Source organism: Macrotis lagotis, chromosome 7 (assembly GCF_037893015.1).
Source record: "Macrotis lagotis isolate mMagLag1 chromosome 7, bilby.v1.9.chrom.fasta, whole genome shotgun sequence".
NCBI classification, from domain to species: Eukaryota; Metazoa; Chordata; class Mammalia; order Peramelemorphia; family Peramelidae; genus Macrotis; species Macrotis lagotis.
This window is the reverse complement of record NC_133664.1, coordinates 173091553-173109881: the sequence shown is the minus strand read 5'-3', so window position 1 is coordinate 173109881 and position 18329 is coordinate 173091553. Positions and strand designations below refer to the sequence as shown.

The window sequence follows — 18329 nt, the reverse complement described above, 5'->3', positions numbered from 1 at the left end:
GAATGATGAGAGACAGACAGTAGCATAAAGGGATGAGAACCTGATAGTTACCATGAGTAAACAAAAGAGAAAAAAGAAAGAATGAATAAATGAAAAAAATTTACTAAGCACTTCCTGTGTGTTGGACACTATGCTGAATTGAGAATGCTGTTATAAAAAGCAAAAATAGTCCTGCCAACCAGGAGTTGCCAAGTGGTAGCCAGGAAAAGATGAAAATAAGAGCCTAGACATCATATTTCTTTTTTTTCATTTATTTTCATTTATTTGTACATGTATATTTCCAAGTTGCAAAGTTTCTCTTCACCCTTCCTTCTCACTTCCTTCCCCTCAGTTGGGAATGGTCAGATTAGCATTTTTACATATGTATTTTGTTAAACATATTTGCAAACTAGTAGTTTTTGGCATGAGGAATTAGGATTAAGGGAAAGAGATGCATAAGAGATAATTTTTTGAAGTGTTCATCAGACTTGGTAGGGGTGTTTTTTTTTCCTGTGTATTTTGTATTGTTTTGTTTTTCTTTCTCTGGTTGGGGATAATATAGTCCATAATCTGTCAAATATGGTTGTCCTAGATCTCTGGACTGCTGAGAGGGATTGCTTCCAACAAGGTTGCTCATCTCATAATGTTGATGTATAAATTGTTCTCTTGTCTCTACTCCTTTTGCTCAGCATCAGATTCTGTAAGTCATTACATGCTTCTCTAGAGTCCGACAATTTATTGTTTCTAATAAAACAATAATATTCCATAGTATTCCTGTCATAACTTGTTTAGCCATTCCCCAATTGATGGACATCCCCTCAATTTCCAATTCTTTGCCACTACAAAAAGGGCTTTTTCTATTTTTTTACAATTTCTTCTGGATATAGTCATAGAATTAGAATTGCTAGGTTAAAGGGTATGAACAGTTTCATTTCTCTTTGGGCATAGTTCTATATTGCTCTCCAGAAAGGTTGGATCTGATCACAACTCTATCAGCAATGCATCAATGTCCCAATCCTCTCACAATCTCTGCAGCCTTGATCATCTTCCCTTTTTCTCATCTGGGCTAATCTAATAGGTGTGGGATGATACCTCATTGTTGTTTAAATTTGCATTTCTTTAATCAATAGTGATTTGGAGCATTTTTTTCATATGCTTATATATATAGCTTTAATTTCTTCATTTGAAAACTGTTCATATCTTTTGACCATTTTATCAATTGGGGAATGACTTATGACCTTATAAATTTGATGCAATTATATATATATATGTATATATATATATATATATATATATATATATATATATATATATACATACATTTTAGAAATGAGACCTTTATCAGAACTCCTGGTTGTGAAGATTGTTTCCCAGCTTTCTGCTTTTCTTCTGACTTTGGCAGCATTGATTTTATTAGTGCAAAACCTTTTAAATTTAATATAGTCAAAACCATTCATTTTGCAGTTTATAATGTGCTCTAATTCTTGTTTGGTCATAAATTTATCCCTTTTCCATAAATCAGATATACAGAATATTTTTTGGTCTATTAATTTATCTATAGTATCGCTCTTTATGTCTAAATCTTATACCCATTTTGACCTTATTTTGGTATAGGATGTGAGATGTGGATCTAGGCCTAGTTTTTGCCATACTATTTTCCAGTTTTCCCAACAATTTTTGTCAAATAGTAAGTTCTTTCTGACTATTCTTCAGAGGTTGATGTCTTTGGGTTTGTCAAAGAGTAGATTGCTGTATTCATTTACTGCTACTTCTTTTGAACCTATCATAATCCACTGATCCATTACTCTGCTTTTTAACCAGTACCAGGCAGTTTTGATGACTGCCGCTTTACAGTATAGTTTTAGATCTGGTAGAGCTAGGCTACTTTCCTTTACACTTTTTTCATCAATTCCCCTGCTATTCTTGTCCTTTTAATACTCCAGATGAATTTTGTTACTATTTTTTCTAGATTTATAAAGTACTTATTTGGTAGTTTGATTGGTATGGCACTGAATAAGTAATTTAATTTGGGTAGAAATGTCATTTTTATTACTTGACCTAACCATGAGCATTTGACATTTTCCCAATTATTTAGAACTGACTTTATTTGGGTGAGGAGAGCTTTATAATTGTGTTCACACAAAGGTTCCCAAGTATTTACAATTATTTTATTTTTGTTTTTGTTTTTTTAGCTTTTCACAAGGCACTCGGGGTTAAGTGGCTTGCCCAAGGCCACACAGCTAGGTAATTATTAAGTGTCTGAGGTCAGATTTGAACTCAGGTACTCCTGACTCCAGGGCCAGTGCTCTATTCACTGCGCCACCTAGCTGCCCCTTATTTACAGTTATTTTAAGTGGAATTTCTCTTTCTATCTCCTGTTCTTGGGCTTTGTTGTTTATATTTAGAAATGCTGGTGATTTATGTGGGTTTATTTTATATTATGCTACTTTGCTGAATTTGTTAATTGTTTTAAGGAGTCTTTTAGATGATTTTCTCTACACTGTCATATCATCTGCAAAGAGTGAAAGTTTTGCTTCCTCATTGCCTATTCTGATTCCTTCAATTTCTTTTTCTTCTCTTATTGCTACTGCTAGTGTTTCTAATACTATATTGAATAGTGATGGTCATAGTGGGCATCCTTATTTCACCCCTGAATTTAGTTTATTCCCATTAAATATAAATTCATTTTTAGATAGATACTATTTATTATTTTAAGGAAAAGTCCATTTATTCCTATACTTTCTAGTGTTTTTAATAGGAATGGATGTTGTATTTTATCAAAGGCTTTTTCAGCTTCTATTGAGATAATCATATGGTTTCTGTTGGTTTTACTGTTTGCTATGGTTAATTATGTTGAGTTTTTTCCTAATGTTGAACCAACACTGCCTGCCTGGTATAAATCCAATCTGATCATAGTATATTATCCTGGTAATAACTTGCTGTAGTCTCATAGCTAAAATTTTATTTAAGATTTTTGCATCAATATTGATTAGGGAGGGGGGCAGCTAGGTGGCGCAGTGAATAGAGCACCGGCCCTGGAGTCAGGAGTACCTGAGTTCAAATCTGACCTCAGACACTTAATAATTACCTAGCTGTGTGGCCTTGGGCAAGCCACTTAACCCCATTTGCCTAGCAAAAAAAACCTAAAAAAAAGAATTTACTTGTAAATCCATCTGAACCTGGAGACTTTTCTTAGTGAGTTTATTGATGTTTTCTTCAATTTCTTTCTTTCTGAAATGGGGTTAAGTAATTTATTTCCTCTTCTGTTAATCTGGGCAGTTTGTATTTTTGTAAATGTTCATCCATTTCATTCAAATTGTCCAATTTATTGGCATATAGTTTGGCAAAGTAGCTCCTAATTATCTCTTTAATTTCCTCCTCATTGGTGGTTACTTCACCCTTTTCATTTTTGATACTGGTTATTTGGTTATCTTCTCTCTTTTTTAAAATCAGATTAACCAGAGTTTTGTCTATTTTACTAGCTTTTTCATAAAACCAAATCTTAGATTTATTTATGAGATCAATGGGTTTTTTTGCTTTCTATTTTATTAATTTCTTCCTCAATTTTCAGAATTTCTAGTTTGGTATTTATTTGGGGATGTTTAATTTGTTCTTTTTCTAGCTTTTTTAGTTGCATACCCAATTCATTTACCTATCTTTCTCTATTTTATTCATATAGGAAGTTAGAGATAAAAAGTTTCCTCTCAAAACTGCCTTGGCTGCATCCCATAAATTTTGGTATGATGTCTCATCATTATCAGTTTCTTGGATATAATTATTGATTATTTCTATCATTTGCTATAATCACCCATTATTTAAGATAATGTTATTTAATTTCCAATTAGTTCTTGGTTTATCTTTCTGTGACCTTTTATTACATGTAATTTTTATTGCATCATGATCTGAGTGTGTATTTATTATTTCTGTCTTTCTACATTTGATATTAAGGTTTTTGTGCCCTAATACATGGTCAATTTTGGTGAAGGTGCCATGTACTTCTGAGAAAAAAGGTATATTCTTTTCTGTCCCCATTAAATTTTCTCCAGAGGTCTATCATATCTAAGTTTTCTAAGATTTCATTCACCTTCTTAACTTCCTTCTTGTTTATTTTGTTGTTAGATTTATCTAGTTCTGAGAGAGGGAGGTTAAGGTCTGCCATTATTAACATTTTACTCTCTGTGTATCCTTGTAATTCACTCAGCATTTCCTCTAGGAATTTGGATGCTTTACCACTAGGTGCATACAGGTTGAGTAATCATATAGCTTCATTACCAATGGTGCCTTTTAAGAAGGTGTAGTTTCCTTCCTTATCCCTTTTACTTTGTCTGAGATTAGAATCATTACCCCAGATTTTTTTTAACTTCAGCTGAGGCATAATATATTTTGCTCCAACCTTTTACCTTCACCCTGTGTGTATTTTTCTCCTTCAAATCATATCTTATTTCAAAAAAAAATCTTAAAACTGCTCAAATCTTTTAGAATCAGAGGACAAAGCAGAAATTGAAAGAATCTTTTGGTTCTTTCCTGAAAGAAGCCAAAAACTGAAAACTCCCAGGAACATTATAAATAAAATCTAGAATTTCTAGATCAAAGAGGGAAAAAAAATAAACAAAACTCAAAGCAGCCAGGAAAAAAAAGAATTCAAAGACCATGAGACCACAGTCAGGATCACCCATGATTTATCAACTATCACTATAAAGAAGCAGAGAGCTTAGAATAAAATAAGCAGATGCTAGGCTTATAGCCAAGAATAACTAATGCAGCAAAACTAAATATAATCCCTGAAGTGAGTAGTAAGAGGGGAAGGAAGAATGGAACTTTAATGAAACAGAGAATCTCCAAACATTTCTGATGAAAAGATAAGAATTATATAGAAACTTTGAAGTTTAAACACAGGAGTGAATAGAAACATTAAAAGATAAACATGAATAAATAATTATAAAGAAATAGACAAGAATAAGCTGCTTATATTCTAATATGTAAGATGATACGTATGTCCCCACTGAATTCTATCATCATCAGAAGTTGATAGGGAGTCTAATTATACAGAAGGCCTGGGCATGATCTTGTTATATCTTAATGATTTAAGAGCAGACTAGAAAGAGGGAAGGGGAGTGGACAAGGAAGGGGAAAATCTCCTATAATCAGGTTGTTCAAATAGATATTTATCAAAAGAAGCAGGTGGGGGGAGAAAGTTACAACTGAGTTACAATTACAATACTCATTCTATTCTAAACTGGTCAAAGGAGGGAAGAATATACATATTGTTGAGTTGGGTACCAAAAAATACTTCTCACTTTAACAGGGCAAGAGAAATAAGAAGGAAGAGATTAAAGTGAGAAATCAGCCAAAGAATGCAAATCTGAGGGGGTACCCATAACTTTGGGAATGACTGAACAAATAATGGTATATAAATGTGGTGAAATAAAATATTTTAAGAAATGATGAAGGGGTTGGTTTCTGGGAGGACTTATATGAACCAATGGAGAGTAAAGTGAATAGAGAACAGTAAAACAATTTATAATGTGACAATGGTAACTGAAAAAATTACTAACTCTGATCAGGGTAATGGTCAAGAACAATTTTAGAGAATTAATGTTAAGACATACTGCCCACACCTCCTGAAACAGAGGTAAAAGGCTCAGTAAAGAATGAGACATATTTTTGGACATGATCAATGCATATATTTATTTTGCTTTACCATGCATTTTTGTAGCAGGACTTTGTTTTTCTTCATTCTCAAACTGGGGGGGGGGGAGCTAGGGTTTGAGATGAGAGGGAGAAAAGATCAAGTTTTTCTGATTAAAAATACACAGCATATACATATATATATGTGTGTGTATAATTTTTTAAAAAAAACCAATTGCTTGCTAGTTCCTAGGGCCTAGTTACTATTGAATAGATCATACAAGGTCAAATAATTACCCTTTGTTCAGACTTGTGATGTAAAATAATCCCTCTAACAAAAAAGAGTAGGGAATGAGGATGATTTTACTAATTGGAAGAGGTATATTCACAATCATGCTTGTCTGGTTCAGTTCAGTGTTAGTGCCTTTCCCAAATGAAGTGGCAGCTATTTCAGAGTCTAATAAGGCTTCTAGTCAAGGGTCTAGAACCTTTCTTCTTCACTAGTTCAATGGGTCCCCACCTCCTGATTTACTGATGGTTCCATCCACTCTAAGAGTGGAATATTCAACTGGAGTCCTAGAACTTAAAGGGTTAAGTCTTCCATGGTGCAGTCTCTGGCCTTCTCAGTAAGGCATCTGGAGAAAAGAAAGTGTTGATCCCCTTAATTGCTTTAAATCTGTGGTAGTTTAAGGACCCCAGGCAATTTTCATTATGAATTGTTCTTCCACATCCAAAGGATCTGTGAACCTGGGCAAGTCACTTAATCTCTTCATCTCAGTTTCCTCTGCTGTAAAATGGAAGTAACAATATCACCTACCTTCCAGGGTTCTGAGGATCAAAATGATTTTTGTAAAGTGGTTTTCAATCCTTAAAGGGCTCCATAAATGCTAATAATAAAAATAATAATTATTATTATTACAGAAATATAATTATTATTACAGAAATAATTGTTTACCTCTGACTGCTATGGGGACTCTGAGCTAAAATGTATTTATATTTAAAACTAATGGGGTTTTATATCATGAATTTCTATCTATATAAAACGGATTTAATCAGGTACAATTTTTTAAAGGAACTTAGATGATTTAAAAATCACATGAAGACATATTTCTTAGTTGTGACACTGCATAAGTTAATTTATTTTCCTCTCAAACTTAATAATAAATCTCAATTTTATAGCTTCCATAACTATCAAAAAGGAATATTAATGCAATTATTACAAGAATCAACATTTCTAATTAAGAAACTCTCTCTTTGAGCCCCTAGTTTTTAATTTCTTTTTTTTCTTTTGTGATTTTTTTCAAATTTCTTTATAATATTTTAAATTCACAACCATTTTTCCCTCCCTTGAAATAGTTGGATCCATTGGACTAAAGGGGAATAAGAGCTAAGGGGAAAAGGAGATTCTAAAGGGTCCAGACACCCCATCTTATTTCCTCACCAGCTCTTTCACTGCCTCATTGTCAAATCAAAAGAAACATTAGCCTTTGCTACAGTGAGATCTTTGACCCACCCTGGCCACATAGAAGTCTATGGCATCTTTGTTCCAGTCAAAGACAGCTAGACGAAACTGGGAGCAGCCTCTCTCTAGGACAAGCAACCTCAGTCACTTTTTTTTTAGGGTTTTTTTTTTGCAAGGCAAATGGGGTTAAGTGGCTGGCCCAAGGCCACACAGCTAGGTAATTATTAAGTGTCTGAGACTGGATTTGAACCCAGGTACTCCTGACTTCAGGGTCGGTCCTCTACCACTGCGCCACGTAGCCGCCCCTTCCTCAGGCACTTTCTTGATAATCTTGGAACCAATCCTCAGACCCCAATATTTCAGCATCACATAGATATCCTCCAGGTATACGTTTCATCCTGTCCACATGCTGTAGATGAAATAATAGAGGCCATGGTCCACCATAATGGAACCTAGGGATCTTGGTGCTCTGAAGTAATTTCAGCCCCAGTGATACAAAGGATTTTCAACAAAGCCTGAGTTTTCAGGGCTCCTTCATTGATCTTCACTTGATCTGAGAGTTTATCAAATTCTGCTAATTCCCGAATCACTTTCATGATTTCCCCGCAGTCTCCTTTTGTGGCCTCCCAAACTGGCACCACTACCAACACTACCCAAGCCTGAGACCATCTTAATTTCTTTTTTTAAAAGGTAAGACTTGTGAGAAATTCTTAAAAATTTGGCTCCTTTTCCTTTAAAAAAGTAGAACCAATGATTTGCAAAATTTCTAGAAAATCCACCAAACTTTGATTTTTCTAATCATCTAATGATCAACAATTCTTTGAATTTCTTAGAAAGTGTCTACGTTCCCCAAGGATGAAGTTCCTGGTTGAGTAGAATGAAAAAATCACAAGACAAATTATGAGGGACAAAAAATTACATTTATTTCCTTCAGTAGTAGTAGTAGTAGTAGTAGTAGTAGTAGTAGTAGTAGTAGTAGTAGTAGTAGTAGTAGTACAACTGCTACAGATTAGTACTAAGTAGTACAAAGTACAAAGTTGTCCTTTGTAATCAAAGAGGATTGTGATTTATACATTATGTTTATTATAGTGAGGGGAGCTGAGTTCTTTATAGTAGGAAGTGACTAATATAGGCAGAATTTTACACAGACCTCACCCACTATGTGTAAATCCTTCAATTGCTAAATAGGGTATGATTAACACATCATTATAACTCTTTATTAACATAACTTTTCCCCCTCATCACTTCCAGGTGATCATCAACCATTTCTTGAAGACATCTGCTGAAGGAAAACACACTCTGTCTCCACATATTCCACTCCACTTTGAGATAATTCTGATTGTTAACACATTTTTCCTTACATTAAATCTAAATGAATGCCTTTGCAGTGTCAACACAAAGTTCTGACCTTTGGGTCTGTGTCAAATAAACCTAAAGATAATAGTAAGAATTTGTGAAGTATTTTACACACACACACACACACACACACACACACACACACACACACACACACTTATATATACTTTATATCATTTACTCCTTATGACACTGCTGTCAAGTAATTAACCAGGATGAAGAAACTGAGTCTAAAGAAGTGACCCCTAAAGTTCCACAGCTGGGTCTGAGAGGCCCCAAAGAACACCTCAGGAAGGGAGAACTTTGGACTTTGTACATCCTCAGATGTGAATATTGGGAAGTGACTGTGAAACTCTTAGGGAGAGGAGTGAGAGAAAGGGAGAATTATGACTACTGCACACTTTTCTTTCCATAAGCCCAAAGTGTGACTTAACTGTTCCTTTTCCAAAGGGAGAAATCTGAAGCAGGGCTCCCCTTTTTGGTACTGCATTACAGTTAAATGCTTCTTGCAAAGAGTGGTACTCTGAATTCAGTTTCATTCCTATTGACTAGGATACAACAAGCTAAGGTGCAGAAACAGATCAGTACTATCTATTGGTGTTCTGCTGGCAGAGTGTCTCTTCCTGCAGGGCACTGGAGGAACTTCAATATTAACTGGCAAATAAAGGATGATCCCTGCTATTTCTAGAAACTATAATTTTAGATATTACAAAGAATGACACTGCCAGGGGGCCTATGGGGGAAATTCCTTTTTTATATAAATATTTTATTTGTTTTCCAATTATATACATTAGTAGTTTCTACCTATCATTTTTGGTAGGTATTTGAATTTTACAATTTCCCCTTCCCTCCCCCCATACCCCCACAGAAGGCAGCCTGATAATCTTTACATTGTTTCCATGCTATACATTAATCAAAATTGGATGCGTTGAGAGAAAAAATCATATCCTTGAGGAAAAAATGAAATATTAGAAATCAAAAAAATTTTTTAAGTTGAAGATAATAGTCTTTGGTCTTTGTTTAAACTCCACAATTCTTTCTTTGGATACAAATGGTATTCTCCAACACAGATACCCTAAAATTGTCCCTGATTATTGTACTGATGGAATGAGTGAGTCTATCAAGGTTGGTCATCACCCTATGGGAGGAACTCCTAAACAAAAACAGCAATCCTGCTGAATACATGGAATAAAAAACATTTACTGGGAATCCTACTGTGGTCATGACTATGGCAACTTCTCAGATAAAGTTGCTTGTGGAAACAGGCTATTTGATTTTTCTGTAAGTAGTGAACTCTATTTGCTTTTACAAAAATTCACCTGTGAACAAGCCTGTTTGGTCTTTGAACCTTTGGACCTTCATTACCATGAAAAGTTGATGATTAAAGGGAGGTGGTTTCTGACAACAAAGTTCCTAGATTGTCTGGGTAGGGACAATGAACTCAAGGGAATGGAGAAATTTCCCAAGGTGGACCTGGACTCTGTGCAAAGTGAGATATTGTGATATAAAAATCATGGGGAAATTAGATGGCATAGTGGATAGAGCTTCTAGAAGTCAGGAAGACCTGAGTTCTTATTTAGCTTCAAGATACTTGGTAGGTAGCCATGTGACCTTAGGAAAGTCTCTCAAGCTCTGTTTGCCTCAGTTTCCTCATCCATAAAGTAGGGATTATTATTTCACCTTCCTTGCAGGGTTGTTTGGAAGATCAAATAAATTAATAGTTAAAAGTGCTTTGCCACAATATCTATTAGATAGGAAATGCTATTTAAATGTTTGTTATTTTTTATTATTGTTGTTATGTAAACGAATCACACATTTAATCTGTAATTGTGACTTCTCTTCCAAGCTTTAACTTCTTGCTAGACATGGATACTTGGATATCCCAAAACATCTCCAAAAGCAAAATGTTTTTGGGGTTTTTTTTGGCAAGGCAATGGGGTTAAGTGGCTTGCCCAAGGCCACACAGCTAGGTAATTATTAAGTGTCTGAGGTTGGATTTGAACTCAGATACTCCTGACTCCAGGGCCAGTGCTCTATCCACTGTGCCACCTAGCCACCCCCAAAATGTTTAAAAAGTTTATCACAACTATAAATTGGCTCTCATCCACATTTCCCTCTTTCTGTTAATGGTTCTATTATTCTTCTGTTCCCCAATTTCAAAATCTTCAAGTCAAAAATACTTCTCAAAGCTGGCGCTTGGATTTCAATGTAATGGACATAAGACAATCAGAGCCTCAGAAATCATGCAAATAACTCATATCTGACTAGGAATCCCCTCTGACATGCCTTACAAGTGGTCATCTAATCACCACTTGAATATTGGCACTGATAAAGAATTTGCGACCTTTGATTTAGATTTGATTTGGAGTTGATTTTGGATAACTCTAATTGTTCAGAAATTTTTCTGTATATTAAACCTAAGTCTACCTGTCCACAGCTTCTACCCACTGTTTCTGATTATGATTTTTGAAGCCAGTCATAACTTTAAAGACAAACCTAATTCATATTCCAAATAAAAACCTTTTGAAACTTGAAAAAGAACAAACTCTCTTAAGGATAAACATACACAGTTCTTATATGCCATGATTTCAAGTTCTCACACCTTTATGGTCATCATTCTCTGGAGATTCTCAAATTTTTCAAGTCTGCCCAAAATGCAGTGTTCCAAATTGGACTCATGCAATACTTCAGGCATTTCCTATTAAGGGTAGATAAATATTTTTCCTCAATTAATGTACCTAAGAACAAATTGATTTTTTTCATTGCTAATCACACTTCTGATTTTTATTGACTTTGTAATCCACTAAAAACCCCCACCTCTTTCTCAGATGCGCTCTTATTTCTGAATGCTTTTCCAGTTATACATTTATATAATGGCACTTTCTCCCTCTTCCGTTCCCATTGTATCACTTCATATGCACATTTGGTAATACCCCAGTATATACTTCATAAGGGTCAGGGCTGTTTTGTTGTTTTGTTGTTGTTGTTGTTGCTTCCACAACTTCAGTGCTCAAAAATAAGACCTTACACATTAAAAAATATATTGAACAGCAAAAGGTCAATGTCATCCTTCAGGACTTCTTATTAAGACTTTCCTTCAGGTCGCTATGGATGTGTAACTCCATTCATCTATTTCCAAATCCACCTAACTGTTCTATCATCTATCCTACAGCTCTATTTTATCTACCAGAGCAAATGTCTATGTGACACATTATCAAATGTTTTTCTAAGATCATAGCATGTTATATCTTCATCAATCTTTATAATTAGAAACTTAAAAATTAACCTGTTGAAAAAGGAAATAAGGCTATTCTCACATAATCTATTCTCAATGAGGGAACTGCTAAGTGATACTGTGGATAGAGTCAGGAAGACCTGAGTTCAAATTTGACATCAGATACTTGATACTTACTAGCTGTGTGATCTTAGGCAAATCACTTAACCCTGATTGCCTTGCATACAGGGTCACCTCCAGTCATTCTGATCCATATCTGGTCATTGGAAGAAGATGGCTCTAGAGGAGAAAGTGAGGCTGGTGACTTAGCACAGCAACTCCTCCCTCATATTCATTTCACTTGCTTATCATGGCATCACCTCCCTGATGTCTTGGTCTTCCTTGAGAACAAAGGATAAACATATAATCTCAATGAAGCCATGATAGATCCTAGTGACTACTATATCATTTCTAATATTCATTAATAATCTAATAATATCTTCTTAGTTTTTTATCAAAAATGTAAATGAAGGACAGAGGTCTATCATTTGGGGTCTATGTCCTCTTCTTTTTTGAAAATCAGGATACTTAAAACCTTCAGACTTTTTAATATAGAGAGTTTAGAGATGATTTACTCAACCCCTTCATCCTACAGAGAAGAAAACTGTGCTGAGAAAGATTAAATGACTTAATGCACCAGTAGGAAGAGTATTAGGTTCTGGGTATATAAAAACAAAAGTGAAAGTCAGCTCCTTCCCTCAAAGAATTTATAATCTAATGGAACAGACAGACTGTCCCAAAAGTTGCAGTGCATTTTAAAGTTTTAATAACTTCTGAGGCAAAAATACTACAAACTTTTTTAAAAAAATCATTGTTTGAAAGTTTAATTATTTACCTTTATTTTAACTTTATTTAGTTTTATGAATTGTTGATGATGAAACCTGAACAATGGTGATTGCCCAAGAGTGGAGAAAGATTCATTGAAAGATGTGGAGGTAGAATGTGGAGGTAGATTTGCAACTGTTAGGTAAGTGGGTTAAAGTGAGAATGAGGAGTGTAGGATGACACTGAAGTTTTGAACTTGGATGGGATTTCTCTATGGTATAGAGAAAGTAGGAAGAGGACTGAGATTTTATTTCAGGTTCTCTATTTCTAAATGAAGGTTTTTCCCTGATGTACTACCATGTCCTTCAGGTAGCTTTAATGAGTTTTTCAAGTGATCGGAAGTCTTGAGAACAATTAGGTGTTCTTTTTGTTTACTCATCTTGAGTAACAAATCTGAATTAATTCTTTTTCTCCTGTGTTTTCCACTACAAAAAAAATCATTCTAATTGCAGGAGGAAATAGAAATAAAATAATGACTGCTTTTCCACTGTCATTTATTATTAACATTCCATCTCCTCTTTGTAGCAATTCTATTCCTTTGATAATCTATTTCCTCAATATAACTGTTAAAAAATCCCTTTTCATAGTCAGCCTAGACTATTCTATGTTTCAGGATGCTTGACTATTCATGTGTTAAATTTTAATTTGTATTCCAAACATCTATTTTAAAAAATATAAATTGATTAATAAATTCTTTGCACATTCACATGAGTCTCTGTAGATAGAATTCTCTTTTCATTCTCATCAAAATTGTTTATATCATCAGAATTTCGATCCTGAGAGCTTCATATATCTCTTGGACTGACTTCCACAGTAGAATTTTAGACAATGAGATGCTCTATATTCTTTCTCAGAACTCTCAGAAATCAACACATTGAACTAAGCCCAGTTTATCTCTCTACTATCATAAACTCTAAGATGAATTGATCTCTACCTCTCAAGGTTCCCATCATTTCTACTTTAACAGCAAGTTCCTTTTTTATTGGTAAGAGCAAAATAGTCCCCCTCTTTATGTCACTAAAGTAAGACTTTGTTGGTTATTCTGCTTTTGACAGAGAATACAGCAGATATCTGGCTAATTGAAATTTTCCATCATGACTACATCATGCTTTGGAGCTGAGTTTGTAATCAGTTTCCCAAACTCAGTATCTTTTGACAGAACCTACTCTGGCCTCAACATCCTGAAGTCCAAATGTACCACATTTCACCCTCCCCCAGGGTTCTTGGCTACTCTTAAGGGGCTTGGAAGTGTCCTTGCCATTGACTTAAGTTCAGGGCTTAAGTCAATATTAGGGATCTCTTGCACCCCAGTTCTATTTAACTACTAATAGATTAGCTTTTACAATGAACTATTTACTTCATAAGTATAGTAAGAACAAAATACAACCTCCCTCTAACTTCAACTGGGGAGGGGGAGGGCAGGGTATGGCAATCCTTATACCAACTTAGTATCTGGAAGGGGTAAGGAATTAGGTTTACAGCTTAACTCAGTTCCTATATAGCATAATCTAACCAAGTCCCAAGTTCAAAGCTCCCTGGGCTTCCACCCAGGTGACCCATGATCTCAAAACACCTCTGCGGGACTGAAACCTTGACTTTAAGGTAACCATGGATCAACTCCTACATCCAGAGACTCAACTCTTGTGCCCAAAACTGGAAATAACAAATACAACAATTTCAAGCCTAATTCTAAGGACAAAGATGCTGAAAGGTAGAGTTAGGGGACATGGGGGAGGTGGCTGGGGAGAAGTTGATCCTTTTCCCACTCTTAGCTTAGAAGTTTAAACTTAGTTCAAGGGCTCCATGCATTGATTGAACAGGACCTTCATCCCTTGGATGCTGAGAGAAAGTGAGAATCTGTCTCAGTTTGGCTGTTTTCAGACACAGCATCTACTGCCTCTGCAACTAATGGAAAGAAGTTGCTCCCTTTCTATATAGTAGGGGAATGCAGGATGTTTTCCCCCAAAAGGAGGATCCTGCTCTGGGTATCTCCATCTTAGGTGATTTGGACAAGCACAGCAAAGCCCCATTACATTCAATTGCCTCCTTGTGGTATTTGGTCTGCATTCCCACTACAATTTTCCTCAAATTTTTATCTGCATTGATTGTCATCTAAGCACTCTCCATTTAACTTCCTCCTTCCAGTGCCTATATTTCCTATATAATTGCGATAATATTCTGCCATTCCTTATTTTTTTTTAATCTTGAATAAAATATTTGGTCTTTCATCATATTCTAGTCAGAATACTATCCTTCCAAGTTTCAGTCATACTTAAGATGTTAAACTTATCTCCACACATTAAGGTATATCCTAATTCCTGTTCACTAAGAATTAAGCTGACAGGCTTTGCAAAATGTAGGCCAGTGAATTCTCTCAAGAAGAAAGCAATCTTGGATATAGTGTGACATTAATTCCTGCCTAAGAGGAAGGCTCTGAGCCAGACCAAACTCTTGGAGTTTGTGTCATGAACAGGGAAATGGTTGTGTTATCACATGAGACAGATTGTTTTTCTCCACCCTGCATAAAAAGCAACTATCACAGAATCTGAATTGGCTTTGGGGAGCATCTCCTCTTCTGCTTTTGGTAGTTAACACTTTTTTAAACTGATCTAAGGCAAAAGGAATAGGAGGATGATCTGAAGAAGCTAAGTTTGAGTTCCAGTTTCAGCTTGCTGAAGTGGTTGGAGCTATGTCCATCATGTTGAAGAGACTGAGCTCTATAGTCTGCTACAGAAATGGTGGTTAAGGGGTGGCTAGGTTGCACAGTGGATAGAGCACCAACCCTGTCCAGGAGTACCTGAGTTCAAATCTGGCCTCAGACACTTAATTATCTAGCTGTTTGGTCTTGGACAAGCCACTTAAGCCCATTTGCCTTGCAAAAACCTAAAAAGAAGAGAGAGAAATGGTGGTTAAAACAACAATCTAGAATTTAAATCCTGAGAATGCCCCTAGAATTAAAAAAACTGACACTGGCTAGATGATTCTGCTGAGGGGGATGAAATGAAGACTCTTTTCCTTTTCTTTGCTTTTTCCACTCCAGGACAGTGAATGTTAAAAAAAAAAAGTTTTATGTTCCTTAAAGTTATATTTTCATTTCCTATTTTAATTAGTATCCAGACCATTTATACCATGTAAAGATAAAATTAATCTTAATTGGTCTTGAGTTTTTAATTAAGTACAGAGATTATAAATGGGAGGACTAGTAGTACCTAATTTAAATACACAAGAATTTAAATAGGTTAGGGACTGTTTCCATTCTAGAAATCTAAAATTAATTTGAACAGGTACTCATATTTGGTGATTTTATTTATAGCCTGTATTTTAATTTCCCCAAAATATCAGAGAAAGGTAATCTATGTGGACCTGAGGGCCATTAATTTGCTTTGCTTCTAAGCTAATCAACTTGTTTGTAACCAGTTGACTAATTTAATGGAGGCTGTCTTAGGCAAGAATTTCCAACCTCAGTGGGAGAAATGGGAAAGGTGACCAATCTGACTATACTAGAGGATGCAGGTATAATTTGTAAGGAATCAATCCCTTCCCTAAGGAGAGAAGGGAAGAGGGAAAATTCTTCTTGGCCAAACAGCCATCCACAGTGACATCTGCTGGTAAGAAGTGGGATTCTCCCCCGTATCTTTTCTTTTTTTTCCTTTGGTGAGTTTCAAGAATATCCTCATTTTTATTTTTATTTATTTTTAAAGCATCATTTCATGAATTATTACTATATGTATTTAGTTTTAATTTTACCAAAAATTTAATTTAATTTTTTCTTTCTTTCCCTGAATTTTAATTTAAATTTTGAATTTTAATTCTTCATTTTCCTGGATTTCCCCTTCTCACAGAAGTTATCATTTGAATTTTCTTTTGTTTTGAATGCTATTTTGTTTTGTGAGCATTTCTTTTGTTACTGTGAATTGTTTGTTTTTTCAGTTTTTGTTTATGTATTATAAACATTATAAACTCTGTGCTAAACTTGTGCAATACTATATTGCAGATGAATATTAATTCTTATTACTTAATTATTTATACTTATAACCAAATCACACTAATTATTTATTAATTCTAATTTCTTAATATTAATTCTTAGTACTAATTTACTTAAAGGACATGCTTTAGCTGATGCTCAGTTAATATGGAATTAGAAGGGCATTGTTCTTATAATATTTGATTTGCAAGTTTTCTTGGCTGATAATTTCTGTCAGTTGTTTTTATTGATATGGCTGAAAATTTGCATCTTCAGAAGTTTACAGAATTCTTTGGTCTGTTAGGGAATTACTTTTTGTTACTTGGTTAAATATATTGGTGTCGTTGACCAATACTAAGAATGCTATCATTAGGAATGTTGAAATTTACAAGAGATTACTTTTGAAATGGAAACTAGTTTGTGACTATAGATGTTATAAAAAAATTTAAGGATAAAATACAAGAGTTGGGGCATTGTAGAAGAGTCTGTACTGGGAAAAGGACATGATAATCCACTAAGATTTGCTCTCTGAATTACCAGACTCATTTGACAGTTAAAAAATGTCCAACAAGATCCACATTGAAGAAAGTACCTGAAAAATATTAAAGGACTATTGTGTAAAGGTAAGGCTATTGCACAGCTATTGAAGTCCAGGCTTGGAATTACATTTCACCTATTGTTTTCACCTGTTGTTGTCATCAGACTCAGAATCTTCTATTGTGTGTATATTGATTCTATATTGTTCCTAAAACACTAATGTTTAATCTATGCCTTTATAAATGAATGACTTTTAAGTCAGATGACAGTGACATTTATGAGAAGGCCCAAAGCCTCATCCTCTATAATAGAAAGAAGCACCTCACTTTTATGGAGAGATGACCACTTCCCCTTAGAGATACAGGCTAGTTGAAAACTGGATGTCTTGTTGTGGATAGTAAAAATAAGTCCAAGCTAGGAAAAGCTTCATGAAAGATTCCCTAGTCCTCCTAAAGGAGATTCTATAGAGATCTATACCATTTGGGCAAAGAGCTCCTGGAGGACCAGGAAAAGGTTCATTTTTGAGGGGAGAGCCTTAAAGGTTCTGCTTTTGAACACTCATGGAGTTTAAGAAAAGAAACCCTGACTTACTTAGAATACATATAGAAACTCAAGCTGTTCTACAACAATGCTAATTGACTTCAGTGGATTTAATTCAATTTCACAAGAATATTCAGTGAAAAGGGAAGCTGTCATCCCATTTCTTGTTGTGGATGAATAACTACTTACCTAAACCAGTAGCTCAATAATCTACAGTCTCTAGAGGCTATAGATATAGATTTGATCAGAATGATATAAGTGGACAAACAACTATAAGGTTATCTTAAATTAAGGGTATCTATAAAGACTGTTAATAGCATTAAAATGAATATTGACCTGTCACAAATTAACAGACCATGTGAAATCATTTAAGAGAATGAGGGGCGGAGCCAAGATGGTAGCATGAAGGCAGGAATTCTCAGAAACTCATTCCCCAAAAACCTCCAAAAGTCATCAAATTATGACTATAGCCAATATTTAGAGGGGAAGAATCCACAGAAAGAATGAGTGATACAGTTTCCCGGTCTGAGATAATTTAGAAGTTCCACAGGAAAGGTCTGTTTCACCGGGACCAGGGGTTGGAAAAAGCCATAGGGCAGTGCAGTGGGGCCAGATCCCTAGATCTGTAGGGGCGCCTGGGTCTATGGCAGAGGGGGCAGTTTCCAGACCTCCTGGTCCAGGGATCACTGGGAACAGCTTGAAGAGCTGGGGAGAGAACTCCACCACACCAGAATGAGTGTAGAGCAAATGCAGGCTCAGAGCAT

The 18329-nt window shown here is 35.1% G+C and overlaps 1 pseudogene; it reads right to left on the bottom strand.

Annotated features, from left to right (window-relative positions):
• Positions 1-7036: 7036 nt before the first annotated feature.
• On the bottom strand, positions 7037-11120 carry LOC141494201 (thialysine N-epsilon-acetyltransferase-like; annotated as a pseudogene).
• Between the last annotated feature and the right edge of the window lie 7209 nt (positions 11121-18329).